Source organism: Typopeltis vanoorti, chromosome 18, assembly GCF_054136105.1.
Source record: "Typopeltis vanoorti isolate ZY-2024b chromosome 18, IOZ_Tvanoo_1.0, whole genome shotgun sequence".
Classification (NCBI taxonomy): Eukaryota; Metazoa; Arthropoda; class Arachnida; order Uropygi; family Thelyphonidae; genus Typopeltis; species Typopeltis vanoorti.
In genome coordinates, this window is record NC_143566.1 from 19,410,001 (window position 1) to 19,425,484 (window position 15,484).

General features: G+C 38.8%; 1 protein-coding gene across 1 annotated transcript in view; it reads right to left on the reverse strand.

Annotated features, from left to right (window-relative positions):
* The window catches only part of LOC150096520 (uncharacterized), a 47,682-nt gene extending 43,253 nt beyond the window's left edge, over positions 1-4,429 (reverse strand). The window contains exon 1 of the mRNA XM_090408184.1: positions 4,335-4,429. The gene's annotated coding sequence lies outside the window, so the exon portion shown is untranslated. The remainder of the gene's footprint in view (positions 1-4,334) is intronic.
* Positions 4,430-15,484: the final 11,055 nt, after the last annotated feature.

A 15,484-nucleotide genomic window follows, 5' to 3' on the forward strand; every position in this document is an offset into this window, starting at 1 on the left:
TACACTTGGAAATCGCCTCAAGATAACCAACATAACATTGTCCGAAATCAAATTGATTATATACTGATGAATAAAAGATTCCACAGTAGTATAAAGAGTGCAAAGACTTATCCTGGAGCAGATATCTCATCAGACCACAATCCCATAGTTGCAGAAGTACGTCTTAGATTAAAATCAGCTAAAAAATCACAAAAGAAGAAAAAGAAAATTGATGTAGAAAAACTGAAAGACCCGAACATAAATAAAAGTGCCAAGACACAGCTTAACCTGTGATTACAACAGATTAACACAGAAGAAAATAAAAGTGTGGAATCTCTTTGGAATAGCTTAAAGAATGCCATCGTAACAACAAGTATTGAAGAAGTAGAGGAGTGGATGACAGATGAGATTCTTTCTCTTATTGATACAAGAAGAATGTACAAAAACAAAGACCTAGCCAGGTATACAGAAACACATAACATCATCAAGAAAAAAATAAAAGAAGCCAAGGAAAATTGGATGAAAAATTTTCACATATATATACATATTCACATAGTCAGCTCTGCCCCGAGACAAGGATGTGTGCTCTCACCACTCCTGTTCAACATATATGCAGAGGTAATCTTTAAAAAAGCAATGGAAAAATGTCCAGAGGGAATCACAATAAATGGAAAGATTGTTAACAACCTACGATATGCAGATGACACCGTGCTAATTGCAGATAATATTATGGATCTCCAAAAACTCATTGACAGAGTATACATAGAAAGCCAAAGAATGGGAATAAATATAAACATCAACCAGACAAAATACATGATCATCAGCAAACATCCAGCCTCATCAATGAAACTGACACTCAATGGGAAAAATATTGATCAAGTGTCAAGATATAAATATCTTGGTTGCTGGCTTAATGAACGGTGGGATCCAGAAATAGATATAAAGACAAGGATTGAAGTTGCACAGCAGTCCTTCATGAAAATGAGAACACTATTCTGCAATAAAGACCTAAACATGGAAGTCAGATGCCGAGTGCTGAAATGCTACGCGTGGTCTGTTCTGCTCTATGGAGTTGAAACATTGACATTGAAGGCGACAACCATCAAGAAAATCGAAGCCTTTGAGATGTGGCTATACAGAAGAATGCTAAAGATATCATGGACAGAAAAAATTACCAATGAAGATGTCTTAAAATCCATTGGCAAAGCTAAACATCTTGTACAAATAATCAAGAAACGAAAAACATCATATCTTGGCCACATCATGAGAAACAGCAAATACCAACTTCTACAAACTATTTTGGTAGGAAAAATTGATGGCAAAGGAACTAGAGGAAGAAAAAGAATATCATGGTTTGACATCAAGAAGTGGACAGGAAAGAGCAGTGCACAACTGCTCAGATTGGCACAAGAGCGCAGTTTGTTCGCCAAGATGGTCGCTGACCTTCGATAGAAGATAGCACAATAAGAAAGAAGATACATACATACATATATACACATATATACATGCATACATATATACACATATATACATTTATACATGCATACACATACATACATGCATACACATACATACATGCATACACATACATACATGTATACACATACATACATACATACATGCATACACATACATACATACATACATGCATACACATACATACATACATACATGCATACACATACATACATACATGCATACACATACATACATACATGCATACACATACATACATGCATACACATACATACATGCATACATGCATACACATACATGCATACATACATACACATACATACATACATACATACACATACATACATACATACATACACATACATACATGCATACACATACATACATACATACATGCATACACATAAATACATGCATACATGTATACACATACATACATATATACATATATACACATGCATACATATATACACATGCATACATATATACACATGCATACATATATACACATGCATACATATATACACATGCATACATATATACACATGCATACATATATACACATGCATACATATATACACATGCATACATATATACACATGCATACATATATACATGCATACATATACACATGCATACATATACACATGTATACATATACACATGCATACATATACACATGCATACATATATACATGTATACACATGCATACATATATACATGTATACACATGCATACATATATACATGTATACACATGCATACATATATACATGTATACACATGCATACATATATACACATGCATACATATATACACATGCATACATATATACACATGCATACATATATACACATGCATACATATATACACATGCATACATATATACACATGCATACATATATACACATGCATACATATATACACATGCATACATATATACACATGCATACATATATACACATGCATACATATATACACATGCATACATATATACACATACATACATGCATACATATATACACATACATACATGCATACATATATACACAAACATACATGCATACATATATACACATACATACATGCATACATATATACACATACATGCATACATATATACACAAACATACATACATGCATACATATATACACATACATACATGCATACATATATACACATACATACATGCATGCATATATACACATACATACATGCATGCATATATACACATACATACATGCATGCATATATACACATACATACATGCATGCATATATACACATACATACATGCATGCATATATACACATACATACATGCATGCATATATACACATACATACATGCATGCATATATACACATACATACATGCATGCATATATACACATACATACATGCATGCATATATACACATACATACATGCATGCATATATACACATACATACATGCATGCATATATACACATACATACATGCATGCATATATACACATACATACATGCATGCATATATACACATACATACATGCATGCATATATACACATACATACATGCATGCATATATACACATACATACATGCATGCATATATACACATACATACATGCATACACATACATACATACACACATACACACACATATATATATATATATAAAGTTGATAAACCAATAAAGCAATGTACAGATTGCCTGCATCAAAATATTGGAGATTGAACAAGCTGAAGCTTAAAGCAATATGAAATGTAAAACAACTGTAATCCAGCATTATCCCTCATTTTACACAATGACTTAACATTTTTAGAGTTTAACAATGTGTGGTGAAGAAACAAATGTAGCACAAGGTCCAGTGTTTGTTTGTTTTTTTAAATATAATAAACCTATTCCTAATTTAGGTCTTATTATAAAAAGTGATCATCTCTAGTTTATTCACCCACCTATCTCTGCTCATGATCCAACACTGGCTGATTGTACATGGAAATGGCATTTATCCTACAAATTATAAACCAAACCTGCCAGCCTTGTTTACCAAGTGGATAGCAAATCTGCTCTCCAACCAACAGGCAGCAGGTTATTTAATTATTTATTTAGTGCATGGGTAAAAAAAAATACAAGACATTAATTTGCAAAACTATATACAAATTCACAGTTCAGTTAACCAATTGATGGTACTATCTAGGAGTAAATGCAAGTTCCTGAGGTCTCCAGGGAAGAAGTGTGTAAGATAGTCATCAATAATGATGCTAAATCTGCACTGCAGCACCACTTTCACAAAAGGGTGACTGAGAAAATCCCCACAGATGTAATAAGAGGCTGCAGGTTCGAATCCTGCAATATAGCATGGATATATGCGATTGTCTTTATGTGCTAATTAATTTATTGGAAACCGAAATGTATAAAAATCGAAAATAAAATCCGCAGCCCACCCAGTCATGATGTACTATAAGTTTACAACCTTCATTGATGCGAGTTACATAAAATAAAATAAACATTACCTTCCCAAATACATGCAAATAATCATTCGCTATACAAACGTTCCCATGTTAAATTTCAAACGTTAGTAACTGTGGCACGCACGCACGCCTAGTGTAGTCTATTGCTATATTACATTTCAATATTTGCATTTTCACGGAAATAAAACACAACGACAACATTATCCACAATTTATGCATTCTCAAAAGTTAGTAAAAGTATATCTGCCAACTAATCTATTCGCAATTCTCCTTTAGTAACAAGATGCTCCATTCCATGAGTAAACGTATACTGTACTTTAGTTGCGGCTCGTGACCAAATAAAGATCCCCACATGCTGTTCATTATATTATATATTATTTTGAATCACTTAACGAAACACAAAACGTAAACAATTTACAACATACAAAGTTTTGCCAGAAATGATGGCAATTCAACTCCACATACACCAATAAGGATATTCAGATGCTCCTAGATTCAGATATTCGTATAACAATCTCTCTCACTCAGATTGAATAAAAAGCACAGATTATACGTGTACTGTATAGAATTACACCCAACGCCGCCACAGAAATTAAAGTGCACAAAGAAAAATTTCATTAAGTTATTAAATGAGTATGTCCCCTTATTTATTAGATACGTTTCGATAAAACCTCTTATACCAGTTGTCAGTGCAAACGCTATAGATGTTATTCAAGTTTCGATCTGTAATCCAGGGTCGAATTATCCATGTTTGCTGCGCAGGCATGGAGAATTCGCTCGTTAATTGAGAAAGAAGTATTATTTATGTTTAATAAATGCATGCATTTATGAGCATTCCATTTAGGCTTTTATTTTTGTAGACAAAAGACGTCTTAAGCTTGCGTGGCAATAATTGTGCTTTGTGTATCGAAGGCCGATGCTTGCTCGTTTAGTCAAAGCTACCTTGGCTTGCTCGGTTGTAGGAGCTTCCAGGTCCTCGCAGCAGCACTGATTTCATGCGCGTACATAGCCATTTCACGTCTTCTCCCTCTGTTGCTTAAACACCGGCCATACACAGTCAACGTAGCTCTAGCCAGTGAGATTCAGCCAGCCTTTACAAGTTTGCGTGTTGCTTCGGAAAATTAAGTTACAACCAACTTTTTATGACGATGTTATTGAGCACTTCATAAAGAAGAACCGTAGGATAGAATTTGTATTCAAGTAGCTAATTTGAAAAAGATTCATGTGGAGATGGCTTTTGCTTCATCATAGCTAGGTCGCCCTAAGATAAGGCTAGATTCAATTTTATTCGGCAAATAGAATTTTTCTAATCCTTTCTTCGACCAGTTCACGAGCTGGTCGATAACTGGCATAGGCCAGCATTTTTTCCCCTCAAACCCCCCCAAAAAATTGACCGTAGAACTCACACTATTAAAGACAATAACATATCGTGTTAGACCACAAGATCACTACACTTGTCAGTCGTCTCTTCCTCGGATGCCGCTTATAAATAGTCTTGGGCTAGCAATCCCTTGTTGGACCGTTGGAGACGAACTGCCTACTTAGTCTCCGAAATGTGCATACAGCTAAAAGGGCCTCGCCTGTTCCATTTAAGGGAATAAAAGGCGTGAGGTGATTTTATTTAAAAAAAAATTTCAATCAGGCCATATTCAAGGGCAGAGACGGATAAAAAGTGTTGAAAGTTATATTATAAAAACCTCTGACAGCACGGAATTTATCGTTTGGAATTTTTAGATGCCAACAAGAAGTAGGCATCTTAAAATTCTACTCCCTATAAGGTTAAGGTACAAAGGCGAGGCCTTTATACCTTAACTAGCTTTTGGAGACTGAGTGGGCAGTTCAATCTCCACATCAGTGATAGCTGGCCCATGTCTATCACTAATCATAGCAGCCACCAATTAAGAGGCTGATAAACAAATGATGCGTTATCTTGGTACCTAACTAGGCTGACCATACGTATCGTTTTGAACGGGACAGTACCGTTTTTTTTTTTTCATATTTCAAATCAAGGTTGAACACTTTAGAGACATCCGGAAACTAAGCCACAAATGCCCCATGTCACTACTGTATTCTTGGAAAAACACAGCAGTGGAATCTGGATATCGGTGCTAGGAACACTCCAATGAATATTCCACAATATAGAGAGGGAATAATTTTAGCCATATACTGAAATTACTGGAACTGCATTACCAGGTTCACGATTATCTTAACACTGACTGATGAAACTAAAAGACCAGTATTATTCCAGAGCTTCGACTACGGCACCGATATATGTCTTTTTGATGTGGGATTTAACTAGCTACCGAATACGGCTATGTTTGAAGTAGGGAAGTCCCAATATCTCAAGAGTTGATCATAACTTACTCTAAAAGTCTAGCTCACAGACATATGGTAAGATACCTGTGAGCTGGAAATTCTTGCAAATCCTACTCAGGATTACACATGGTCAGGACAATGAACTGACATAAGGATTGATACATTCTATAGAACATCATCTTCTATGTCCATTGACAAGAAGATAAGGCAAGCCAGCGTCGATTAGATCATCTCTGATCAAAAATCGGTTATCTTTCGTTGCGCTAATTACAGAAACCAGAAATAGGTCTAGACTTCTGGATACCAACGCACGGCTTCATTTTTCTGCTGAGCTTGACTACTAAAATAGGGACAAGTATGTAATTTCCTTCACAGATCTCTACGCGAGATTTTTACAAGGAGAAAAGCTGGTTCGTACAAGTGAACATGAACTGCGCTGTCATTCTTTACATTATATATATACACATTGGAACCTCGGTTGTCGAACGCCTCAGTTCTCGAACAATTCGGTTCCCAAACATATTTTCGAAACATAAAATGCCCTGGTTTCCGAACAGGCAAACGGCAACCACGTGCTGAGCTGTAAGGCGGGAAAGCGTCAGTTACGCGGCAGCCTTCGTTCAGTGCAGACGCCTGCTCGAATTTGCACTGAGTTTTCTTGATTTTCTTTGTGTTTTGTTGGGTATTTTTTTCATGAATTATTATTAATTAAGCCACCATGGGACTGCAGAAGAATGCTGATAGCAGCAAAGCGAAAAGAAAAGTTGTTAGAACCACGATAGAGATTACTATTATTATTACGGGTGACTCCAGGAAGTCAGACTCATCGAGGCAGGCCCTAAACATCATGTCCACACAACCATTCGACATTCTCACAGTATCTATCATAACTTGCCTTGAACCCTTTCACTGTCATAGCACCATCAACAGAGCAGCTTAAGCTGCCAGAATAAGCTTCTGGCAGTTTATTCCACTCATTTATCACTAACAGTAAAGAACCTAGCTCTAACACCCTTGCTAACCACACTCTTGCCCAGCTTCCATAGATGTCCCCTAGTCCTCCCACCACCAGGCTTGTTCTCAAAAATATCTTCTGAATTAATTTTATAGAAACCCTTCAGCAATTTGAAAATCTCAATCATATCTCCTCTTTTCCGCCTATCAACCAATTTCTGCAACCCACAAATCCTCAACCTGTTTTCATAAGGTTCATTCCATAGACCTGCTATCATCTTGGTCACTCGGCTGTGGATCCTCTACACCTCCTCCCCATCAAGAAGAAAACTAAGTGACCAAATCTGGGCACAGTAGTCGAGATGAGGGCTTATCAAGGCTCGGTACAAAGGAAAAATAACTTGCTTGTCTCTGCTCGTCAAAGCATTGTTCAGCAACCATGTGATTTGATGAGCTGATTTAGCCACTTTTGCAATGTGTCCCCTAAACTTCATTTCCCTATCCACCAACACTCACAAGTCCCTGGACTCATCAATCTCCTGGAGTACAGTTCCACCAATGTGGTATACTGCTTTGACTCCATGAAGGTTTTTATAATTTTTTTTTTATTATTATTACATATTTTTATTAGTACATATTATTACATTTTTTATTATTACATATGATACATACATTACATGCATTTGATTGCATATGATACATACTTGATTACATATTTTTCTTTTAAAAAATCAATCCTTTTTTATTATTAAAATTATGATTACATATTGTGATTACATGTTTACGACACATAAGATTACATATTTGCAAGGCTTAATTCTGTTTTTTTTATATAACAATGAAATTCGTACAGATTTTTTTCTTTCTTTTCTTTTTTTTCCCTGTATAATAATAATAATAATTTTTTTTTTTTTTTAAAGACATTTTCCCCCCCCCCCACCCCCCCCCCCCCCCACCCCCCCCCCCCCCCACCCCCCCCCCCCCCCACCCCCCCCCCCCCCCACCCCCCCCCCCCCCCACCCCCCCCCCCCCCCACCCCCCCCCCCCCCCACCCCCCCCCCCCCCCACCCCCCCCCCCCCCCACCCCCCCCCCCCCCCACCCCCCCCCCCCCCCACCCCCCCCCCCCCCCACCCCCCCCCCCCCCCACCCCCCCCCCCCCCCACCCCCCCCCCCCCCCACCCCCCCCCCCCCCCACCCCCCCCCCCCCCCACCCCCCCCCCCCCCCACCCCCCCCCCCCCCCACCCCCCCCCCCCCCCACCCCCCCCCCCCCCCACCCCCCCCCCCCCCCACCCCCCCCCCCCCCCACCCCCCCCCCCCCCCACCCCCCCCCCCCCCCACCCCCCCCCCCCCCCACCCCCCCCCCCCCCCACCCCCCCCCCCCCCCACCCCCCCCCCCCCCCACCCCCCCCCCCCCCCACCCCCCCCACGGTATAGGGAAGGATCTAAGTGGAACGGTTCATTTGTTCGCTGATGATGAAAAGTTGAGTACGACAATTGTTTTCATCGTGGGAGGTCCACTCTTATACACACAGTTTATCATTCTGTGCCTTAAATATTATTATTATTATTATTATTATTATTATTATTATTATTATTATTATTATTATTATTATTATTATTTTAACGGTGTCTCCATGAAGTCAAAAGACTCATCGAGGGAGACCCGACATTGACACACTAACCATTATTTACCCAATACCTGTCATACCTCTCCTTAAACTCATTCACAGTTGAATCATTCACAACCACCTCTGGCAAAGCATTCCACCCATTCACAACCCTCCAAGTAAAAAATCTAGTCCTAACACCCCTGTTAACCACACTCTTACACAATCTCCAGGGATGGCCCCTCGTTCTCTCACATCCTGCATTGGTCTTAAGAATATCATCGGTATCAATCCTGTAAAATCCCTTTAACAATTTAAATACCTCTATCATATCTCCTCTCCTACGTCTATCAGCTAGTTTTTGAAGCCCACAGATCATCAAACTATCCTCATAGGGAACATCCCACAGAACTGCAACAATCTTTGTAACCCGCCTCTGAATCCTCTCTACCACTTCCGCATCACCAAGAAATCCTGGCGACCAGATCTGTGCACAATAGTCCAAATGCGGCCTTATTAATGCCCTATAGAGTGGAACAATAACTTCCCTATCCCTGCTTGTTAGTGTGTTCCTCAACAACCATGTAATTTGATGTGATGTTTTGGCAATCTTTGCAATATGCCCTTTAAACTTAAGTTCTCTGTCCACAATAACTCCTAAGTCTCTTGTCTCATCAACTTCCTGCAGTTCAGTTCCGTTAATATAGTAAACAGCATGCGATGTCATCTTCCCGAAGTGCATCACCTTACACTTAGCTACGTTGAACTGACAGCCATTTACCTCATTCCATACCGTCAGCCTATTTAAGTCATCTTGTAAAATATCCACATCATTTGAATTGATTATCGCTCTTCCCAATTTTGCATCATCAGCAAACAAGTGGATATTTCCATTCAAGGTATTTCCAATATCATTGATGTACAAATTAAACAACAGAGGACCAAGAACTGAGCCCTGAGGTACACCACTAGTCACTTGCCTTTTCCTGAACTCAGCTCCTCCGTAAACCACTCTTTGATATCTGTCCGCCAGCCATCCTTTAATCCAAATCACCATCTTCGGATCCAAACCCATTTGCTCTAATTTATGTAACAGAGTTCCGTGTGGAATCCTCTCATAAGCCTTTGCAAAGTCAAGCAGTATCACTGAGTAAGGATTTCCTTTATCCAACTCCACTGTTACTTTATTATAGAACGTAAGCATGTTACTTAGACAAGACTTACCCTTCACAAAACCATGTTGCCCCTTATAAAATATCATATTGCTGTCACCCAGTCCTGAATTCTAATTTTAACCAATTTCTCCAAAATCTTAGCACCACTCCAGATATATTGATTGGTCTATAATTTGCTACCTCAGTCTTAGAGCCTCCCTTGTGCAATGGAACTATTTTCCCCTCTTTCCACTCTATTGGCACTTTACCAGAACTGAGGCTTAAATTAAACATTCTGGTTAGAGGAGTTGCTAATTCTCTTGCACATTCTCGTAACACATGGGCTGATATGCCATCTAACCCAAGGGCAGTGTTAGCATTAATATTCTTTAATATATTAAGCACCTCAATTTCATCTATCTCTATACTCTCATCAGTCAATGGCACATCTGACACTGCACTATCACTATGAAGATGGTACACTTTTGCAAAAAGATCACTAAGCAACTCGACTATTTGATTAGCTTCAATAATTTCCCTACCATCAACACTTTTTAAAGTAATCTTTCCATGGATATTCTTCCTTTTACTAGCAACATAGTGAAATAACTCTTTAGGGTTTCTTTTGGATTCATCAGCTAGCTTCCTCTCATAATTAGCTTTGGCGTTCCTTACCATACAGGTTACTCTCTTTGCCTGTACCTTATATTGCTTATTGGAACGCTCATCACCTTTTTCTTTATACGTCCTGCACAACCTTTTCTTTATCTGCAACTCTTGTTTAATAGTATTATTCATCCATTTTACTCCTACTTGATTTCTCCTTCTGACTCAGGGAATACAGTCTGATAAAGCTTTCTTCAAATACTCCTTGAGAATCTCCCGTGCACCATCAACATCTCTCCCCATGAATTTCTCATGCCATAATACAGCTGAAAGCTGACTTCTCAGCTTGCATTAATCAGCAGCCTTGTAATTCCACATATATCCATTCTTAATAGAATATTCAGCACGTCTTTCAATCTCCCAGGTCAAGACCACATGATCGCTTTCCCCAAGTGGAGACATTGTAACTAAATTACTTATTGATATGTTCTCCGATGTTATGACCAGATCTAACACTCTAGAATCTCTTGTCCCTTCCATCACATGCTGTCTCAGGTAATTATCTCTTAACAAATGTATAAACTCCATTTCCGTTGTTCCTTGTGACCATTCCTTCCCCCAATCTATGTCCCCAAAGTTAAAATCCCCCATAATAATTACTTGACCTTTACTCATCGTGCTAATTTGCCAATACATGCTATATACATTCTCCCTTATTCTCCTTGGATTATAGCAACAACCAATTACATATTTCGCCTTGTTAATCTCTATCTCACACCAAACAGCCTCTAATGAACTGCCCTCTACATACCTGTCACAGTGAGGTACTTCTATCTTTTTTGGCTTTAATGTTTCGTCTATCATTAATAAAACCCCTCCCCCCATTCTGTCATCTCTGTCCTGCCTGAAAATACTGTACCCCTTACATTCAATCCCAATAACTATATCATTCTTGGTTAACGAAGTTTCGCTAATTCCAGTAATTTTTGGCCATGTTGTACTAAGTAATGACAAAAATTCTTCACACTTATTCCCAATACTTCGAGCATTAGTATACATGAACTGCAATACTCCCTTCCTCCGATAATATCCCTGTGTGCGAATGTTCAATATCTCTGCACACACCACACACTCTCGGGAAAAGCATTCCAATCATTCTCAACTCTCTATGCAAAAAACCTGCTCTTCACACCCTTCTTATACAGCTTCTAGGAATGACGTCTTGTTCTCCTGTTAGCCTCAACCATTCTGTGCAAAACCTCCCCGACATTAATCTGGTGATAACCTCTTAGCAGCTTGTATGTCTCAACCATATCCCCCTCCTCCTTCTATCCACAAATTTCTGCAAATTGCATTTTGTCAATCTCTCTTCATACTCTACATTCCAGAGACCAGGAACCACCTTAGTCAATCGCCTCTGAACATTTTCTAACGCAATTTCATCTTTTTGAAAACCAGGTGACCAGATTTCTGCACAGTAATCCATATGTGGCCTGATCAAAGCCTTATACAAAGGAACCATAACATCCTTACTTCTACAAGTCAATGTCCTCCGCATCATTCCCATTATGCGCTATGTTTGGATTTTTCACCAAGACTATGCGACAGCCCACAACGCTTTGTCAGTGAAGTTTTTAGCTAATTACTTCAACACTGTGCAGCTTGAGCACACACACATCCTATTCACCAGATCTGGCTTCCTGCGATGGGCACCTTTCCTTTGAGCACGATTTTATCCTAAATATAAAGTCATGATCAAAGGAATCCATTTTTGTCGGTAGAAGATGTGAAAGCAAAAACGACAGAGATCATCAACAGCCTTTCAGAAAATGACCAGCAGAATTGCTTTAAACGTCGGCAGCATCGTATGCAGAGGTGTCAACTCAGGTAGGAACTATTTTGTATGAGATCGTAGGTGATTTTCTCAATTTACTAAATAAGAATTTAATAAATGGAGATAATTCTCCCTTTGATAATTGACGGCCTGGTTGGCCGAGGGGTTAGCGTATCCGCTCTCCAGCCAAAAGGCTGCAGGTTAGAATCCCGTCCTGGACATGTGTGTTTGTGATTGTCTGTGAAAATACTAGTGGTCGTGGGCGTTAATTGATGGCGTTGATGTAGATGATGAAACTATTTGTGGTTTATGTTCTCCGTGGAGATGTCATATAATAATAATAATAATAATTCAATAGCGAGGCACTAGATTTCATTCTTTTTGTTCCCGTAGCATTATTTTAGCATTTTCCTCTCTACTGGAAATGTGAAAGGAGAGTTCATCAAGTGACATGAAATGTTTTTACCGAGAACAAACAAGGATTCTATCTGTTAAGAACTGTGGGCACACAAGTCATTCAACTAAAGTGATACAAATTAAGAAAAAGATACCATCTAAAGCAATCCCTTCTTAACAGAAAATTCCAATATTTTGAAGCTTCCCAAATCAAGACAATGTAATCACTCTCCACAAAGGAAATAATGTGACCATCCTGGTTATGAAGAGATAGTCCCGACAGTCAGATCCTTCGAAAACATTCAACACTTATACCCTGAGTCCCCTTATTTCTTTCTTACCATTTGATCTTTCTTTTCCGATTTATTTCTCCATAGTTGAAGTCCCTCATTACAATTACTCGACCTGCAATTCTGCTCATTTGCTAATGGATGTATTACACATCTGTTCTTTACCCCTGGCCTATTGTAACAACCAGCTGTCTATTTTGTCCTATTCACACCAATCTCCCACTAAATTGCCTCAAAAGAACTGCCATCTGCCTGTCTGTTTCCTATTCTTTTTTATTATTATTACTATTATTATTATTATTATTATTATTTTAACGGTGTCTCCATGGAGTCAAAAGACTCATCGCGGGAGACCCGACATTGACACACTAACCATTATTTACTCAATACCTGTCATACCTCTCCTTAAATTCATTCACAGTTGAAGCATTCACAACCAGTTCTGGCAAAGCATTCCACCCATTCACAACACTTCAAGTAAAAAATCTAGTCATAACACCCTTGTTAACCACACTCTTACACAATCTCCAGGGATGACCCCTCGTTCTCTCACATCCTGCATTGGTCTTAAGAATATCATCAGTATCAATCCTGTAAAATCCCTTTAACAATTTAAATACCTCTATCATATCTCCTCTCCTACGTCTATCAGCTAGTTTTTGGAGCCCACAGATCATCAATCTATCCTCATAGGGAACATCCCACAGACCTGCAACAATCTTTGTAACCTTCCTCTGAATCCTTTCTACCACTTCCGCATCACCAAGAAATCCTGGCGACCAGATCTGTGCACAATAGTCCAAATGCGGCCTTATTAATGCCTTATAGAGTGGAATAATAACTTCCCTATCCCTGCTTGTTAGTGTGTTCCTCAACAACCATGTAATTTGATGTGATGTTTTGGGAATCTTAGCAATATGCCCTTTAAACTTAAGTTCTCTGTCCACAATAACTCCCAAGTCTCTTATCTCATCAACTTCCTGCAGTTCACTTCCGTTAATATAGTAAACAGCATGCGATTTCATCCTCCCGAAGTGCATCACCTTACACTTAGCCACGTTGAACTGACAGCCATTTACCTCAGTCCATAGCGTCAGCCTATTTAAGTCATCCTGTAAAATATCCACATCATTTGAATTGATTATCGCTCTTCCCAATTTTGCATCATCAGCAAACAAGTGGATATTTCCATTCAAGGTATTTCCAATATCATTGATGTACAAATTAAACAATAGTGGACCAAGAACTGAGCCCTGAGGTACACCACTAGTCACTTGCCTTTTCCTGGACTCAGCTCCTCCGTAAACCACTCTTTGATATCTGTCCGCCAGCCATCCTTTAATCCAAATCACCATCTTCGGATCCAAACCCATTTGCTCTAATTTATGTAACAGAGTTCCATGTGGAATCCTGTCAAAAGCCTTTGCAAAGTCAAGCAGTATCACTGAGTAAGGATTTCCTTTATCCAACTCCACTGTTACTTTATTATAGAACGTAAGCAAATTACTTAGGCAAGACCTACCTTTCACAAAATCATGTTGCCCCTTATAAAGTATCATATTGCTGTCCACCCAGTCCTGAATTCTAATTTTAACTAATTTCTCCAAAATCTTAACCACCACTCTAGATATATTGATTGGTCTATAATTTGCAACATCAGTCTTAGAGCCTCCCTTGTGCAATGGAACTATTTTCCCCTCTTTCCACTCTATTGGCACTTTACCAGAACTGAGGCTTAAATTAAACATTCTGGTGAGAGGAGTTGCTAATTCTCTTGCACATTCTCGTAACACATGGGCCGATATGCCATCTAACCCAATGGCAGTGTTAGCATTAAGGTTCTTTAATATATTAAGCACCTCAATTTCATCTATCTCTATACTCTCATCTGTCAATGGCACATCTGACAGTGCACTATCACTACGAAGATGGTACACTTTTGCGAAATGATCACTAAGCAACTCAACTATTTGATTAGCTTCAGTAATTTCCTTACCATCAACACTTTTTAAAGTAATCTTTCCATGGATATTCTTCCTTTTACTAGCCACATAGCGAAAGAACTCTTTAGGGTTTCTTTTGGATTCATCAGCTAGTTTCCTCTCATAATTAGCTTTGGCTTTCCTTACCATACAGGTTACTCTCTTTGCCTGTACCTTATATTGCTCATTGGAACGCTCATCACCTTTTTCTTTATATGTCTTCCACAACCTTTTCTTTATCTGCAACTCTTGTTTAATAGTATTAGTCATCCATTTTACTCCTACTTGATTTCTCCTTCTGACTCTGGGAATACAGTCTGATACAGCTTTCTTCAAATACTCCTTGAGAATCTCCCACGCACCATCAACATCTCTCCCCTTGAATTTCTCATGCCATAATACAGCTGAAAGCTGACTTCTCATCTTGCCATAAT